The sequence below is a fragment of the Leucoraja erinacea genome, chromosome 19 (assembly GCF_028641065.1).
Source record: "Leucoraja erinacea ecotype New England chromosome 19, Leri_hhj_1, whole genome shotgun sequence".
In the NCBI taxonomy this organism is placed as follows: domain Eukaryota; kingdom Metazoa; phylum Chordata; class Chondrichthyes; order Rajiformes; family Rajidae; genus Leucoraja; species Leucoraja erinaceus.
This window is the reverse complement of record NC_073395.1, coordinates 24,326,774-24,345,840: the sequence shown is the minus strand read 5'-3', so window position 1 is coordinate 24,345,840 and position 19,067 is coordinate 24,326,774.

Below are 19,067 nucleotides of genomic sequence, written 5' to 3'. Positions count from 1 at the left end.
GTAGATTAATTGGCTTCGGTAAAGATTGTAAATTGTCCCTAGTGTGTAGGTTAGTGTATGGAGTGATCGATGGTCAACGTGGTCTCGGCGGGCCGAAGGGCTTGTTGCAGCTGGTTATCTAAATGAGGATCTGCTCTTCCTGTTTGAAAGTTGGCAAGACCAACTGAGAGTGTGGAACAAGCATTTGTTTCAAACTGACTGTCGGTCAAAGCAGGAAATACCCCCAATTGCATTGTTGGAGCGTGGCAATAATTGCCAGGTTTTCTCCAATATCCTAAGTGTGAATTCTTTATTTAAAACAATAACACCCAATGAGTATTATGTACAGTATGTCATCATCCCTGGAGTGATCAGACAGGTAATATTGATGACATATTGCAATCTCAAGCAAAACGTTTTTTTCCCCTACAGGATTCTGTGTCTCAGCCTTCCGTAAAAAATAATTAAGACTGGCTAAAAGGCATTAAAAATCACCAAATATTTGATGTTAAACAACTTTAGGAGGTCCTGTCTACTGTGAAAAATGATTTGCATAGGAACTAAAGATAATGAGGTGGGAACAAAGGACACATTTGTGTACCAAAATGAATGAAGTTAACATAGAAGCTAATGAATTTAGTGGTACAGCGCAGAAACAGGCCCTTCGGCCCACTGAGTCCGTGCTGATCAGTGATCACCCCGTACACTTCTACCCTACACACTAGGGACAATTTACAATTTAAGAAGCCAATTATCCTACAAATCTAAACGCCTTTGGAGAGGAAAGCAGAGCACCTGTAGAAAATTCATGTGGTCACATACAAAGTCCATACAGGCAGCGTCCGTGGTCAGGACTGAACCCGGGTCTCGAGCGTGTACGGCAGCAAATCTACCCCTGCACCACGTGCCCCACCTGGTCACGCTACAAGAAGAAGTAAGTAGAGAAAATAGTATTTGAGTTGCCAAAGATACCAATGGGGAGATGCAGTAGAGCAGAGAATCAGCATTGACCATGGGAAAATGAAGGGACACTAATCATTCGTCAAAATTATTGATACTTGCCTGCGAATTGAAATGAAATGGCATGATTAGGTTGTATTTTCAATCAATGTGAAGACTTACTTGTAGATAGAGTTTCACAGAGGATCTGACACGCTGTTGCAGCAGTTAGCACTGGTTCTGGGATTTGATCATAATCTTGCGAGCTTCCTGTGACTGAGTGGATTTCCACCGGGTGCTCAATCTTCCTCCCACAGCCCAAAGATGCGTTGGTGGGTTAATTGTACAAGGATTGTGTAAACAGTGACGCAGCTGGTAGAGCAGCGAGTTCGATCCTGACCTCGGGTGCTGTCTGTGCAGAGTTTGTACCTTCTCCCTGTGACCGCATAGGTTTTCTCCAGGTGCTCCAGTTTCCTCCCACATTCCAAAGACATGCAGGTCTGTAGGTTAATTAGCTTCTGCAAATTGCCCCTTGTTTGTAAGATGTGAAAGTGGGATAACATAGAACTAGTGTATGGGTGATCGATGGTCGGCATGGACTCCGTGGGCCAAAGGGTCTGTTTCCACGTTGCAAAGAAAGACACAACGTGCTGGAGTAAAGGCAGCATCGCTGAAGAACATGGATAGGTGGTTAGTTATATGCTGCCTACTTCTCTTTAATGCAATCATGCTCGATTTTTACAAGGGTAGGTATACAAATCCCTCTTTGGAGTGATATATTTCCAGGACATTAATGCAATGAAAATTTGAACAGAAGTTGAGGAAGTAATCGTGGTTATCGACCAATCTCTCTAAGAATCACTGACTCCCGTCTAATTGTGAGTGAACCCGAGGTCATTTTTATGCAGCATATTAAACTGCGTCTTCAATTGGCTTGATGAGAAAATAATAGTCTTTGATGCAGCTGAAGGTGGGTATTGGAAAATCTACCTATGTTCATCTGTTTTCCAAATAATCTATTGGAAGACCTTTTTAAAAGAACTGACTGAATAAATCTTGCTTTCAGTCAGTGTCTCTAAGCCTTTCCGCCGACTTGTATGTTAAACACCAGGAATCCAGATTTTTCATAGATCGTTATACACACTGGGCCTTTTAAACACCAATTACATTAATTCCCAGTGCAGCATTTACAGGGGAAAAAACTGGACTAGGAACATGCAGGTAGGAGCTCTGTCTGAAGTGGAAATAGTACGACTGTGGAACGCTCTTACCGAGAAGGTAGATTTCTGCGTACAATCTAATTTTTCCATGACACGCATATCAAAAGATAGCATGACAAATGAAAGAGAATCGAGGAAATACAGCAAGCCGTTCAGCCCCTCAAGGCTGTTCAGGCTTTCCCTTTGGCCATGACTGACTCACTCATTTCAGCTCTACATCGCTTAATACTTTTTGAAAGACACTTAATTCATTCTCTTGTACTCGAGTAAGGTTTATTGTCATATGCACAAGCAAGGTGAGGTATAGGCACAAATCTCACTTAAATAAATTATATGTAAATTACACTTAAATCACACTTTAATTATATACAAATCACATTTAAATTACACACACAAATCACACACATCATGTAAAATAACACACAAACTACACACAAATTATACACAAATCGCACACAGATTACACACAAATTACACACAAATTACATGTAAAATTGCACACAAATTACACACTAATTTCAAAAGAAAGAAGACTGCAAAAAACCAAGACATTAGTACAGGACACAATTGAAAATAAACCAAATCCATGGTAGTGTAACATGGGGAGAACAATCCTTGTTCGAGACGTACCCGGGCCCCATCCCCGACCTCTACCTCTGCTACATCGACGATTGCATTGTTGCTACCTTCTGCACCCACACACAACTCACTGACTTCATCGCTTCACCACTAACTTCCATCCAGCACGCAAATACACCTGGACCATTTCTGACACTTCCCATCGCAAGTGATAAACTTCTGACCGACATCCACTATAAACCTACTGGCTCCCATGGCTATCTAGCCTAAACTTCTTTCCACCCTGCTTCCTGTAAGGACTCCATCCCAATTCCTCCGTCTCCCAATCCACTCCCAATTCTTCCGTCTACGCCGCAGTTGCTTTCAGGATGAGGTGTTCCACACCAGGGCATCGGAAATGCCCTCATTCTTCATGGAACGGGGGTTCCCCTTCCCTACTATAGATGAGGCTCTCACTAGGGTCTCTTCAATACCCCATAACACTGCTCTCTCTCCCCATTCCCCCACTCGCAACAAGGGCAGAGTTCCCCAAGTCCTCACCTCTCACCCCACTATAGCTGTCACATACAACAAATAGTCCTCCGTCATTTCCGCCACCTCCAACATGACCCCACCACTCGCCACATCTTCCCATCTCCCCCACCCTGTCTGCTTTCCACAAAGACCGCTCCCTCCATAACTCTCTGGTCAATTCTTCCCTTCCCTCCCGCACCACCCCCTCCCCGGGCACTTTCCCTTGCAACCGCACAAGATGCTACACTTGTCGCTTTACCTCCCTCCTTGACTCCATTCAAGGACCCAAACAGTTGTTCCAGATGCGACAGAGGTTCACCTGCACCTCCTCCAACCTCATCTATTGCATCCGCTGCTCTAGATGTCAACTGATCTACATCGGTGAGGCCAAGCGTAGGCTTGGCGATCGTTTCGCCGAATACCTTAACCAACCTGATCTCCCTGTGGCTCAGCCCTTCAACTCCCCCTCCCATTCCGAATCCGACCTTTCTGTCCTGGGCCTCCTCCATGGCCAGAGTGAGCACCACCGGAAATTGGAGGAGCAGCACCTCATATTCCGCTTGGGCAATTTGCACCCTAGCGGCATGAACATTGACTTCTCCAATTTCCGTTAGCCCTTGCTGACTTCTCCCCTTCTCAGCTCTCCCTCAGCCCTCTGGCTCCTCCTCTTCCTTTCTCCTTTCTTCTCCCCGCCCCCACCCTACATCAGTCTGAAGAAGGGTTTCGGCCCGAAACGTTACCTATTTCCTTCGCACCATAGATGCTGCTGCACCCGCTGAGTTTCTCCAGCACTTTTGTCCACCGTAGTGTAACATGGTATTCCTACCAGTGTCAAGGTAGGAATAAGGTTGTGCTGGTTGATTTGAGAACCTGATGATTGCAGGAAAGGTTCCTGGACCTGCTGGTGTAGGATGTAAGGTTTCTGTACCTTCTGCCCAACGGTGGCTGTGAGAAGATAGCATGGCCCGGATGGTGGAGATCCTTGATGATAGATCCCGCCACCCTGAGATAAACTGTTTCATTGCTGTGCCCACAGTGCACTGTGCTGAGTCTACCACTCTCTGTAGTCGCTTGCATTGGTATATGTTGGTATTGCCGTACCAGGCCATGATGCAATCCTTTAGGATTCCTTTCTATGGTTATTTCAACTACTTTTACACTACATTCTCCATTTGAACTACAGCTTCTAAGAGGAGAATGATCCACAAACCTATCTCTCTAACTCTCTGAAGGTTTGCATTCTGCTGAAGGTCTGAAATGATTTTTCACCTATTCTGAAGATTGTCCAATTTCTTTGTGGTATCCTCCCCTGCCCCAAATCAGCACTAGAGCAATAAGTTACTTGCCCAGAAATGTGCATGTACTAAAAGTGCAATTCAGTCCCCTCTGCAGATTATTCTTCCATTGAAGTCATTGAACCCAAGACTTGGAAGCAGAGCCTATTATGCAGATATTACAGTATCACAGAATGACTGACACAAAGACAAAGTTCTTTCCCACTTTCCCCCCCATAGACAATAGATTATATTTAAAACTTTAAACATTTTTAGAGGTGTACAAAATCATGAAAGGAATAGATCAAATAGCCGCACAGAGTCTCTTACCCAGAGTGGAGGAGTCGAGAACCAAAGGACATAGTTCTAAGGTGAGGGGGAAGGATTTAATAGGAACCTGAGGGGTAACTTTTTACACAAAGGGTGGTGGGTGTATGGAAGGAGGAGGTAGTTGAGGAAAATTCTATGTCTCCTTTTTATTGTTAATTTTTTTTTTAAAGAAAAGAAGCTGTGCATGAACTGTAACATGTCAATATATACTAGGTATCTATGGTACCATATTATTGTACTTCTAACAAAAATAAAAGAAGAAATATTTAGGATTTTGTCTGGATTAAAGTACATGGATAGGACAGGTTTAGAAGGGTATGGGCCAAATGCAGGCAGGTGGGACTAGTGTAGATGGGACATACTGGCTGGTGTGGGCAAGTTGTATGACTCCATGACTATGACTCCATGACACTTCTATCAGGTTCCGCCAACCCACAAACATTTGTAAATTTAAGCCAGCTGTTATTTAGTCACAGGCTGGATCAGCAGTTAACATTGCAGTGACTGAGCTACACTAGCCCGGTTCCATCCTGACCTTGGCCGTTGTGCTCCAGCTCTCATATGCATCCCAAGTAGATGCAAGATGACGCCCAACCCAGGCGACTCTTTGTGTGTTAGTCACAGAAGTGGATCTGTAATCACTCATTACAATCACTCCATGCTTTTAAATCTCTACTCCCATAGCAACATTTGTTACTTTAACAATGCGCTTCGTAATCTCCTCTCAGATCTGTTGCTCTAAACATTATTCACATTAACCCTTTATCATGTGTCTGTACACTGTGGACGACTCGATTGTAATCATGTCTAGTCTTTCCGCTGACTAGTTAGCACACAATAAAAGCTTTTCACTGTACCTACGTACATATGACACTAAACTAAACTAAATTTAAGACATGCTGCTGGATTATTTGCTCCTGTAAATTGCACCTGGTGTAGATGAATGGCAGCAAAATTGAGCGGGAGATGAGAATTGATGGGTAATTGTGAGACAATGGGTTACAGGGCACAATAGGTTACAGGGAAATAAATGGGAGAATGGTGTAGACGAGACATATTGGCTGGTGTGGGCAAGTTGTATGACTCCATCACTATGAATCCATGACACTTGGCTGCCACTGTTGGATGCACATTATGGATGTCATTCAGTTAGCAGATGAGATTCATCAGGATGTTACCTGGGCTTGCGGGCTTGAGTAGTGCAGAGTGGTTGGAATGGCTGGAACTTTTTTCTTTGGAAAATGCAGCTCCACCACCCTTGGTTCCAGCGCCTCTCTGGATTATCCATTTTACTGAAACAACAGAGGTCACGGCCTTCAAGAGGAGTTGAACTGTACCAGAACAGTCCGCCTCAGCCGGCGAGGGGCCGAGGCACTCGACTGCAAAGTCAACCTAAGAGGTTGGCAATAGAATCAAATCTGCTGGCTCTGGCCGGGACAGAGTTCCAGACCCCCGGCTATAGGGGACAAATCCGAACTGCCGATCGGCATGGAAATCCCAATGAGGTCAAGGGTCGGTCACCTCACCCGGCCGAGAGGCCACATTTTCAGGGGGGACCTCTGGAGGGGGGGGGGGGGGGGGGGGGGGGGGGGGGGGGGGGGGGGGGGGAAGTGCTTTCAAGTGCTCTCTCATAATTTCGTCCAGATTAAAGGAGATGGCAGACCACCAGTTGCAGGAAAATCAGTGGTGGATTGGCAGGAGCTTATTGAGGTGTTGAAGATCATGAGACAGCATAAATAAAGTGAATGCTCACAGTTCACAGTACGAGTTCATCCCAAGAGCTCTCCCGTAAAAAAAAAATCAAACTCGTGGTAAGCACTCGTGGAGAATGAACGTAGCGGGTACATCGGAGCTCGGGGATGTCTCTTAGCGGCTCGTAACGCTAACGGCAGGTACTCGGGAAGACTCACTAACTGCAGGTAAGCACGGGAAGTCTCGTGAAGATTTTTCAATGTGTTGAAAAATGTCCACGAGAGCCCCGAGCACCGACGAGTGGCCATTGCCGTAAATCTCTGAGTTCGAATTAGGGCAAACTCGGGGGAGCCCTTGGAATGAACTCGTACCGTGGGACAGGGCTTTTAAGGTGAGAGGGGAAAGACTTACAATGGGAAAGACTCAGCGACAACTTTTTCACTCTGCAGGTTAGTCTGTATCTGGAATCAGCTGCCAGAGAAGTTACAGAACCAGAGACAGTTATGACTGTTAACAAATATTTGGACAGATATATGGCACGGCAGAGACTTTGTCAGCATGAACAAGGTGGGCTTAAGGATCTGTGTCCTTGTCTATGCAACTCCATGGCTCTGCAACTACATATGGACTGAATGGTGACCTTTACACATTAAACTTTAGAGATACAGCAAGGAAACAGACCCTTCTGCCTACTGAGCTCTCTCCAACCAGTGGTACACTAGCACTATCCTACACACTGGGGACAATTTACAATTTTTACCAAAGCCAATTAACTGACAAACCTGTACGCCTTTGGAGTCTGGGAGGAAACCGGAGCACCTGGAGAAAACCTGTGCAGTCACAGGGAGAACTTACAAACTCCATACAGATAGCATCCATGGTCAGGATCGAACCCAGGTTTCTGACACTGTGAGGCAGCAACTCTACTGCTGCACCATTCTGACACCTCCTAAGCAATAGGAAATATATAATGAAAAGATATGGACAAAAGCTAATGGTAAACCCTACTTTACAAATGTTATTGTCACAGTCATAGAGTCTTACAGTCTTAGAGAGGAAACTGGCCCTTCAGCCCAACAGGCCAACATGTCCTATCTAAACTAGCCCCACCTGCCTGCATTTGACCCATATCCTTCCAAATGTTGCAATAGTACCTGCCTCAATCACCTCCTCCCGCAGTTCTTTCCATACACCAACCACCCTTTGCGTATACAAGTTACCCCTCAGGTTCCTATTAAATCTTTCCCCCCTCACCTTAAACCTATGTCCTCTGGCTCTCGATTCCCCTACTCTGGGCAAAAGACTGTGCGTCTACCCGATTTATTCCTCTCGTGATTTGGTACGCTTCTATAAGATTGTACGCTTCTATAAGACCCTCATCCTCCTGCGCTCCAAGGAATAGAATTCTAGTCTACTCAACCTCCCCCTATAGCACAGATCCTCACGTCCTCCTGGCAATATACTCGTGAATCTTGTCTGCACCCTTTCAGTTTTGGTGGGGGGGGGGGGGAGAGAGGGGGAAGAGGGGGAAGAGGGGGGAGAGGGGGGAGGGGGGGAGGAGAGAGAGGGGGGAGAGGAGGGGGGAGGAGGTGACCTCAGAAGCGCTCAGAATGTTCTTGAAATGCAAGCGTGCGTCGTGCGTTGACCAAAGCTCTCAGTAGCTCTCGGGTATCCACATCCAAGATCAGAGTTTTAATAAGTACTTAACTAAGTGGGACCCGTTGGGTCCCAGCATCACATAGGTGGGCTGGTCCCCCAACACAATATTCCACCTCTCCACCAATTCCAATATTGGTGGCCAGTGGGGGGAGGGGGGGGACTTTCTGGAGCGCTAGTATGGGTTTTTTGAGCTGAAGGGACTGGTCTCCAGAGGGCTAGTATGGACATTGTGGGCCGAATGGATTCTTGCCTAGCGGCTCAGTCACTCAAGCCTGTTGTGCTGGCAGCTCACTCACTCACGGCTGGTGGGCTGGCAGTTGACTCACGGCTATTCCTTGAAATTCCATTTCATGCAGGGTGCAAGGCCACCAAATTCAAGTGCAGTTTCTTACCACTTCAAGTATGGTGCAAGGCCACCAAATCCAAGTGCAGTTTCATACAATTTCAAGCAGGGTGCAAGGCCATTAAAGATAGCGAGTCGTGACCTCTCCCTCCTCCATCTTGCAGAGACTGAGCCACGCCTACACTTTGATTGACAGGAGAGAGAATCTCAACATTTTTTATTCACTAATATCTATTGTAATTTTCATCAATGGGAAAAATCCTCTTGTCCTGCGCAGCGGAGGGGGACTCTGAGTAAGATGGCCAAAAATCACAGCTGTAAGTGGCGGTGTTTTTTCTAAAATCAATATAAAACACAAACAGGAAGTGGTCAAGATTAGACTTTTAATTGTATAGAAGGCAAGGCAACTTTAATTAGGCAAGGCAATTTTAATTAGGCAAGGCAACTTTAATTAGGCAACACAGCTTTAGAATTTCCAAACCAAAGGCAACACAACTTTAGCATTTCCAAACCAAAGGCAACACAGCTTTAGCATTTCCAAACCAAAGGCAACTCAGCTTTAGCATTTCCAAACTATATTTTCAAACCACATTAAGGGCACTGACAGGTCAGTAAAATCACTCACAGTTTAGTAGACATGTGTTCAGTGTTATTAACAGCTCAGACTGAGAGACGTGACCCTCTTGCTCCCCCATCTTGCAGATACTGACTGAGGCACTCAACATTTCTAGGTTTTATAGTCCGTCGGGAAGGGGTGTGGCCTTCAGGGGAGATAATCTCAACATTTTCAAAACACTAATAACACTTATTTTTCATCGATGGGAAAAATCCTCTTGTCCTGCGCAGTGGAGAGGGACTCTGAGTAACGTGGCCAAAAATCACAAGTGGTAGCCTTGTTTCTAAAATCAATATACAGAACAACAGGAAGTGGTCAAGATCAGACTTTTAGTAATATATAGATAGATATGATGCCAGTGGTTGTAAAATCCTTTGGGATGAGCTTGCGATTTTGTAATGCACACCGCAACCTCAGGTTTCTCTCATTTGCTAACCTCCCTAGTATGTCCCTGACACTGCCCTTCCTCCACAAAGGGCCACCAAAGGTGATGAGCTACTGCTATTGCAGAGTCCAGCGATATTAATTTAGTGCAAAATTGTTTCAGTCAAGAATAAAAAGGCTGCTCTCGGCATAGATGGTCAAACAATATTTTAACTCCTTTGCTCCATTTATTAAATTTAATATGGAAAACAAAGTGGATGGAAAGACACAAATATGTGTTCCAGAAATGATGTTACACTGTAAATTAATATTACAAAATGAGCTATAGTCAGGAAAGTTAAGAATAAGTTGTTAAAATATATGTATTTACAATTCAATCAGCTACACTTGCATTTGTTTTGGATCATTACTTTTAATGAATAATTACACAGTGTTGAGTTTTACAATTGGAAATTGATTTAATTGATCTAATGAGCAGAGGAAAAAGATCATTATCTGTTTTTTTTAACCTAACGTCATAGAACAAAGGAATATTGGAAGGGATTTGTACTAATTAGCTCCTCAAAATAGTTCCATAATTCAACAAGGTCATGATTTGTAACTTATCTCTACACCTTTGCCCCAGATCTTTGAATATCTTTAATTAAACAAAATGAGGTTTAAATGTAAAGTAAACAATTGACCTCGCATCATAGACAGAACAAAGAACTTCAGAATTTGGTTTACAAAAAAAAGTGCTGGATTAACTCATTTAAGAAGGAATTGCAGATGCTCGAAAATCGAAGGTAGACAAAAGTGGAACGAAGGAAGTAGGCAACATTTCAGGGGGGGGGGTTACTTTTAAAGGAAGAGGAGGAGCCAGAGGGCTGAGGGAGAGCTGAGAAGGGGAGGAGACAATAAGGACTACCAGACATTGGAGAAGTCAATGATCATACCTCTGGGGTATGAAATGCCCAAGCGAAATATGAGGTGCTGCTTCTCCAATTTCCAGTGGGCCTCACCCTGGCCATGGAGGCGGCCCAGGACAGAAAGGTCGATTCGGAATGGGAGGGAGAGTTGAAGTGCTGAGCCACCGAGAGATCAGGTTGATTATTGCGGACCGAGCAGAGGTGTTCAGCATAACGATCGCCAAGCCTAAGCTTGGTCTCACCAATGTAGAGCAGCTGACACCTAGAGCAGCGAATGCAATAGATGAGGTTGGGGGAGGTGCTGCTGAACCTCTGTCACATCTGGAACGACTGTTTGGGTCCTTAAATGGAGTCGAGGCGGGAGGTAAAGTGACAAGTGTAGCATTTCTTGTGGTTGCAAAGAAAAGTGCCCGGGGAGGGGGTGGTGCAGGAGGGAAGGAAAGAATTGACCAGGGAGTTACTAAGGGAGCGGTCTTTGCGGAAAGCAGACAGGGAGGGAGATGGGAAGATATGGTGAGTGGTGGGGTCATGTTGGAGGTGGTGAAAATGACGGAGGATTATTTGTTGTAAGTGACGGCTAGTAGGGTGGAAGGTGAGGACTAGGGGGACTCTGCCCTTGTTACGAGTGGGGAGATGGGGAGAAGGAGCAGTGTTACAGGGTATTGAAGAAACCCTGGTGAGAGCCTCATCTATAGTAGGGGAGGGGAACCCCCGTTCCCTGAAGAATGAGGAAATTTCCGATGCTGGAGTAACTCAGTGTGTCAAGCAGCATCGCTGGAGGACCTGCATGGGTGATGTTTCAAATCGGGACCATTCTTCAGATCAATCATCAATTAGCTTCACAATTTACTATAACTTTCTTCTTCCAAATTATATTCCATTAATTTATCTATCACACTGTTCTTGCTAATGCTCCTGCTAGTTGCTTTGATCATTTTACTTCACTTAGCCTAGTGTGGATGTGCAGAGGATGTTGCCAGGAGTGGGAGAGTCTAGAACCAAAAGGCATAGCTGCAGAATAAAATAAGGTATCTTTAGTATGGAGATGAGGAGGAATTTCATTAGCCAAAGGGTGGTGAATCTGTGGAAATCATTGCCATGACATTGGGTATTTTTAATGCGGAGATTGATAGGTTTTTAATTAGTATGGGCATCAAAAGATGTAGGGAGAAAGCAGGAGAATGCGGTTGAGAGGGAGAAATAGATCAGCCATGCTCGAATGGTGGAGTAGAATGGCCCATTGATGGGCCAAATGGCCTAATTCTGCTCCTATGTCTTATGGTCTTCAATGTGCCACATGAATATATCATTGCAGTCCTAATATTTGATATTACTTTTAAAGGCAAGCTGACGCTCTAGTGTTGTCACTTGCACATGGATGGCAGAGTGACTGTTCACTAATTTGCCTACAGGGCATAACGTTAAGGTTGAAGGTTTAATGGGAATATGGAGGAAGGATTTCAGTGACACAATATTGAGGATCTGGAAGTTGAGGGCACTGAAGTTTTTTTGTTTTTTGTTATGGTGTTCTGTCATGCTGCTGCAGGTAAAAATGTCATTGTTCTGTTCGGGACATACGACAATAAAACGTTCTTGACTCTTGACTTGACGGTTCAATGACTCTCCGAATGTCTTTCTAAATGATTGAAGGAGATGTTGCAATAGCTCAGGATTGTAACATGAGTGTAATAGAAATATAGAAACAGGAAAACAGGAGGAGGTTATTTGATGCTTCAAGACTATACGATCATGACTCTGAGTATCTAGTTGAATCTTTCTCCAAAATTCCTCGATCACTCTAACCCTTTGGAATGCATCCAACTCCGTCTTGAATATATTTAACCATTCGGACACAACTCCATTCTATGGCAGAGAACTCCCACTGGCCAGGTGAAGAAATTGCTCCTCATCTCAGTCTTAAATGGCTTACCCCTTACCCATATCCTGTGACCCCTGGTCTAGATTTAGATTTAGGTTTATTATGATCACGTGTAATGAGGTAGAGTGAAAAGCTTTATTTTGCATGTTATCCAAACTGATCAGATAATATTATACATAAATGCAATGAAGTCATACTCAAGGACAATAGATAGAGCTAAGGGGAAGATACAGAGTGCAGACTATAGCATTGTAGCACATCAGTTCCATAGACCAAGTCTAATGTCCACAATGGGGTAAGAGGTGAGTTGGATACTACCCTACTTATGGAAGGACTGGTCAAAAGCCTGATAACAGAGGGGGAGAGCTGTTCCTGAGTCTCATGTTGCAACCTTTCAATGTTTCTGTACCTTCTGCCTGGTGGGGTCTTCAGAATGTAGTAGTGAGAGGTTAAGGGTGACTGTGAATTCCTCTGGCAGCTGACCTGCACGGATCCTGAGAACATGGCCAGGAACTCCCTCCAGGCCAATTGCTTCCAGCAAATTCACTCTCAGGATGGCCGATCTTAATCTACCACAATAACCGTTGATACAGATGCACCTAAGACTGGCAGGATGAGTGATGTTCCTCCACCAGCCTTACGCTCAAAGCGAGCATCGCATGAATTGTGCTCCTCCCATGACAACACAACATCACGGTCCAATACTTAAATTCTCTCAATACGAAGGCTAGCGTGGCATTTACCACCTTAATTTTCTGCTGAAAGATTAGGTACAAGAGGTGCAGGTGTTAAAGTTGTAGTAACTGCTTGATTTTAATCAATCATTACATACATATAATAGTTTAGTTTATTATCACGGCACAGTGGCGCAGTGGTAGAGTAGCTGCCTTACAGTGAATACAGCGCCGGAGACCCTGGGTTCGATCCTGACTACGGGTGCTGTCTGTATGGAGTTTGTACATTCTCCATTCTACAATTTGTGATTCATTTGGACTGTTGGCTGCAAATTACCATGCAAAGGCACAAGAACTGCACTCCATAATGGAAAACCCTGTTTCCCCCAGTGCCATTAAAATGTTCACTAATAAATTCCATAGGGAATTCAGGAGATATCTCCTTCCCCAGAGAGTGATTCATATGCAGAAACAGATATCTTTGAGGGAGCCTTTGCGATATGCAGTGCAGATACATTCAATTAGTTCAGTTTAGTTTTAGAGATACAGCATGGAAACAGGCCCTTCGGCTCACTGAGTCCACACCGACCAGCGATCAGCCCGTTCACTAGTTCTATCCTACACACATCGTGACAATTTTACAGAAGTTAAGTAACCTACAAACCTGCACGTCTTTGGAATGTGGGAGGCAACCAAAACACCCGGAGAAAATCCACGCGGTCACAGGGAGAATGTACAAACTTCATACAGTAAACACCCATAGTCAGGATCGAACCCGGGTCTCTGGCACTGTAAGGCAGCAACTCTACTGCTGCACCATTGTGCCGCCCTTACACATGAGGGAGTAAGGAATCAAATAGGCAAGATGAGATGGTGGAGTGAGAGGGGAGATAAATCCAAAGATGCTGCCTGATGTTACTCCAACAATTTGTGTCATTTAAAAACAAAAAATTACATCCTGCAGAACAAATCTTTTTTGTGCTGCATTATTTACAAAAAAACAAAAACTAAACAAACATACAGCACCTTGCAACATTTAGCCCAAGATTATAAAAGAGTAATATGTTGAGTCTTCAGACTGTCGTCTAATTAAGGAAGGAGAAAATAACTTGAAAACATCGATAATAGGAATCTTAAAAGGTGATGAATTCCTTTATCTGATGTGATCATATATTGGATCGTTAATTTGAAGAGTAATTTCAGAATACTAATGACCTTTCTATCATGCAGTGCTTTAATTAATATACATTTCATATCTGCCAAGCTCGCTTTTTCAATTGTCTAAATGACTTAAAATTCAATGGAAGCATCTTGACCATGTCCAGCTTCAGTGAAACTATTTCACATTTCATTTCACTGATGATGAAGCAGCCTTATATTAAATCTTATCATTCAAGGTGCGTTTAATTAATTCAACTTTAAAACAGTTCTCTTTCTAATCTCTGAAATATGTCACACTTAAAATTAGCCACATAAGGGCCAAGTCCTTTTTGCTAATTAATATGTTATGGAATTATATGAATTGCTGCCTGGGTTCAATGCAATTGTAATTCCCATTTATGGCATGTAATAGTAATATGTAAATTTAGAAGAAACTATTCAAAGCTTTCATATTATTTGAACTCTAGGACATTGGATGACTAGTTCAACTCTGGGTTAACGTTTTTAGCTTGCAAATGACTGCGCCACTGATACTTATCTGCATAATTTAAATCAATTTTCGACCAAATCATTTAATAACGAGTTCAAAATTAGTAATTAGCTTTCAAGCGAATTGATTACATTTTCCTTGAGAGACCATGTAAGGTTAATGCAATTTAAGTCTGTTGGCTACGGTAACTTTGACACTAATTGGTGATTGTGTTACATGTTAAGTTAAAGAGTCAGCATGAGGAATTCTCTGGAGAACGGGAAGGCGAGGAGTGTGAATGTTTGCAAACGTGGCATTCCGTTCGAACACTCAGCAAAAAAAAATACTCGAACTGATGAGATGACCTTGTGATCGGCATCACAAAGGTCTGAACGCAATGGGCTTTTTGTTTGAAACCAAAATGTGTTACTCAGTGCAAAGTTTGCCTTGCATTAGTGATCCTATGCAAAACTGTCTTTAGACGACGAGAATGATTGAGAATGATTTTACGAAAATGATCCCAGGAATGAGTGGGTTAACACATGATGAGCGTTTGATGGCACTGGGCCTGTACTCGCTGGAGTTTAGAAGGATGTGAGGGGAACCTCATTGAAACTTAGTGAAAGGCCTGGGTGGAGTGGATGTGGAGAAGATGTTTCCACCAGTGGGATAGCCTTGGACCAGAGGCCATAGCCTCAGAAAAAAAAGGGCATACCATTAGGAAGGAGATGAGGAGGAATTTTGTTAATCAGAGGGTGGTCAATCTGTGGAATTCATTGCCACAGAAGGCTACATCAATGGATATTATTAAGGCAGAGCAACCTAAATCCACGTGTCTGGGGTTATGGCAAGAAGGCAGGAGAATGGGTTTAGGAGGGAGAGATAGATCAGCCATAATTGAATGGTGGAGCAGACTTGATGGGCCAAATGGCCTAATTCTGCTCCTATCTCTTATAAACGGAAACTTATGACTAAGATATCAGGAGCAAACTTAGGTTCATATCCACTGCATAGGACAATCTTAATTTGCAAAGCCTTTCATGAAGATAGTTTCATATGTTTGCAATTAGCTCTCATCTGATGTTCAGACTAAATTGACTTGTTCTCTGTGAGTAGAGCGTTATCGGTTAAGTAATTCCAAGAAGCAACACTGGCGTTACCTTGTTACAGGTATTCTCCTTGTTCACTTATTGCACCATTTTGTCTTCTCCACTTATCACATTCAGCCTTGATTACTATCACCTTTCCTTCTTTCCTTCGGCCCAACTTGCCCACACCTATCAACATGTCCCATCCACACTAGTCACATCTGCCTGCTTTTGGCCCATATCCCACAATATATCCTATCCATATACCTGTATACTTGTTTCTTAAACATTGCGATAGTACCTGCCTCAACTACCTCCTCTGACAGCTCGTTCCATACATCCACCACCCTTTGTGTGAAGCCAATAAACCCCTCCACCTTGATCCACCTGTCACCTGCCAATTAGACCGTAGCTCATGATCATAAGTTATAGGAGTAGAATTAGGCCATCCAGCCCATTGAGTCTACTCCCCAATCAACCATGGCTGATCTATTTTTCCCTCTTAACCCCATTCTCCTTCCTTTACTAATCAAAAATCTACCAGTCTCTGCTTTAAAATTACACATTGACAGCCTCCACATATGTCTATGGCAATTCATTCCACAGATTCACCACCCTCCGCTAAAGAAATTTGTTTTATTCTGGGGGTGTGCCCTCTGGTCCGAGACACATTATTGGAAACAAACGTTCTTGCCATACCCCTTCCCCTCACCTCCTTCTACCAAATATCTTCTCTCTACTCCACCAGTGTGAAGAAAGGTCACAACCCGAAATGTCTTCTGCCCATTTCCACAGATTCTGCTGTGTTCTTCCAGCAGTTTGTTTCCTTGTTGTTCCCTTTGCCCTATCCCTTCCGCTCCCATCCTCTCCGCAACTTATAACTAACGTGACTTCTCACTTAAGGGCACAGTGCTGGAGTAAATCAGCAGGTCAGGCAGTAAATCTGGAGAACATGCATAGGTGACGTTTTGGGGAAAGATCAGATGTGTCCTGACCCAAAACGTCACCTATCCATGTTCTCCAGAGATTCTGTCTGACCTGCTGAATTACCCCAGTACCTTGTGCCTTCTGGTATTTCTGTATGGTCTATATTAACCAGTACCTGTAGCTCTTTCTACTCTCTTATTTTCTTAGATAGACACAAAATGCTGGAGTAACTCAGCGGGTCAGGCAACATAGAATAGAATAGAATGCAATTTATTGTCATTCAAACCTAGGTTTGAACGAAATATAATTTCTACAGTTTTTTACATTACAAAACAATCCAGGACCCACACTTAACACAGTTTACATAAACATCCATCACAGTGAGTCTCCAACATCTCCTCACTGTGATGGAAGGCAAAGTCTTATCACTTCCCTTTGTTCCTTCTCCCGCGGTCCAGCAGTCCAACTGCAGTGTCGAGGCGAACTGGGGCTCACGATGTTAAAGCCCCCGGCGGGCGATGGTAAGTCCTGAGGCCGTTTAAGCCACGCCAGACGATGTTAGGCCCCGGCTCCATGTCCTTAAACCCGCGATTCCAGTGGGAGAAGTCGCCGTTGCGGAGCTCGGAAAAGCGGTCTCCCACCAGGGACTTGGAGTTCCTGATGTTCCCGTCCACCGGGTCTGCGGCCGGTGCCTCCGAACTCAAAAGTCGGGTCGCAGCCGCGCGCCACCACAGCTCTTCCCGGTCCGAAGTTGGCCAGCTCCGCGATGTCAGTTCCGCAGGCTCTGCAACTGGAGCCCCCAGGTTAGTCCCGACCGGAGGTCGCCGCCGGCTCCACGATATTAGGCCCAACGACATCTGAGACCCGACAGGGAATAGTCGGGTTCCCGCACAGGGAAGAGATTCAAACGGTTTCCCCCACAGCCCCCCCACCACCCCCCACATATACACAGCTAAAAAAAATAATAAAAACTAACTCAAGACATACATTTAACAAGACAAAAATAAAAAAAGACAGACGACTGTAGTCGAGCCGCTGCCGTTAGGCGCCGCCACTAACCTCTCTGAAGAAAAGAAATAGGTGACGTTTCAGGTCGAGACCGTTCTTCAGACTGAGAGTCAGAGCATCACTTTCCCACTTTTAATGAAGGATATTCAACCTAAGATATTAACTGTTTTTCCTTCCAAAGATGCTGCCTGACCCTCTTTTTATTTCTGATTTTCAGCATCTGCAGTTTAAAAAAAATGCAATCAATATTTTTTTTGTAGCTGGGCAATTTCAAAACTATCAATTAAACCAGGCGACATAATTGCAGGCCAATTATAATGCAGAGACTGGATAACTTTGCCAGCAATTACTTAAGACATAATGGCCTTGAAATTAGTCTGTATGAAGATTGGCGTACAAATGCTAACATGTTTATATCAATTTCCATGGTTTTTAATTGGATTGAGACATAGGCCAAGTCTAAAATATAATACCTGGACCAGCAGTGAACTGAGGACTTTCAGTTTAGTTTAGTTTTGAGATGCAGTGCGGAAAAATGTCTTTCAGCCACCGAGTCTGCGCTGAAGAGAGATCCCCGTATAATTGCACTATCCTACATACTAGGGGCAATTTACAATTCTTACAGAAGCCAATGAACCTACAAACCTGCATGTTTTCAGAATGTGGGAGAAAACCGGAGCACCTGGAGAAAACCCACGTGGTCACATGGAGAATGTCCAAACTCCATACGGACAGCACTCGTGATCAGGATCACACTTGGGTCTCTGGCAAGGCAGCAACTCCACCGCTGTGCCACCGTGCCGCCAGTTCAATATATTGACCGGTCTTACATTGATCTTCTCAGGAAGCCTGGCTTTCAAAAGCAGCTGAGGATACTAGATATTTCAAATGAAACACAAAATGTTGGAAATACTTAGCAATTCTAGCAAAAGCTGCAGAGAGCAGAGATGAGTTATTGTTTTGGATCTGCAATCTTGAAACTGTTTTTCGGATGGATATTTGTTGCAACACAGATATCCTTTCCAAAAATATTTAAGCAAGAAATTTGTCAGTTGGGCCGTAGTCAGGATTGAAGCCAAGTCAGGATTGAACTCAAGTCTCTGGGCACTGTAAGGCAAAAACTCTACCTCTGCGTCACTGTGCCGCCACTTGACCAAGGAATGAGGCTGCAAAGCAAACACAAGAGACAACTGATGCTGGAATCCTGAGCAGAAAAACAAACTGTTGAATAAACTCAGCAGGACCTGTGGAGGGAAATAGACAGGCGATATTTTGGGTTGGGACCTGATAGGGGCAGCACAGTGGTGCAACCGTAGAGTTGCTGCCTTCCAGCACCAGAGACCCAGGTTCGATCCTGACTACGGGTGCTGCCTACACGGAGTTTGTACGTTCTCCCTGTGACCATGTGGGTTTTCTCCATGTGCT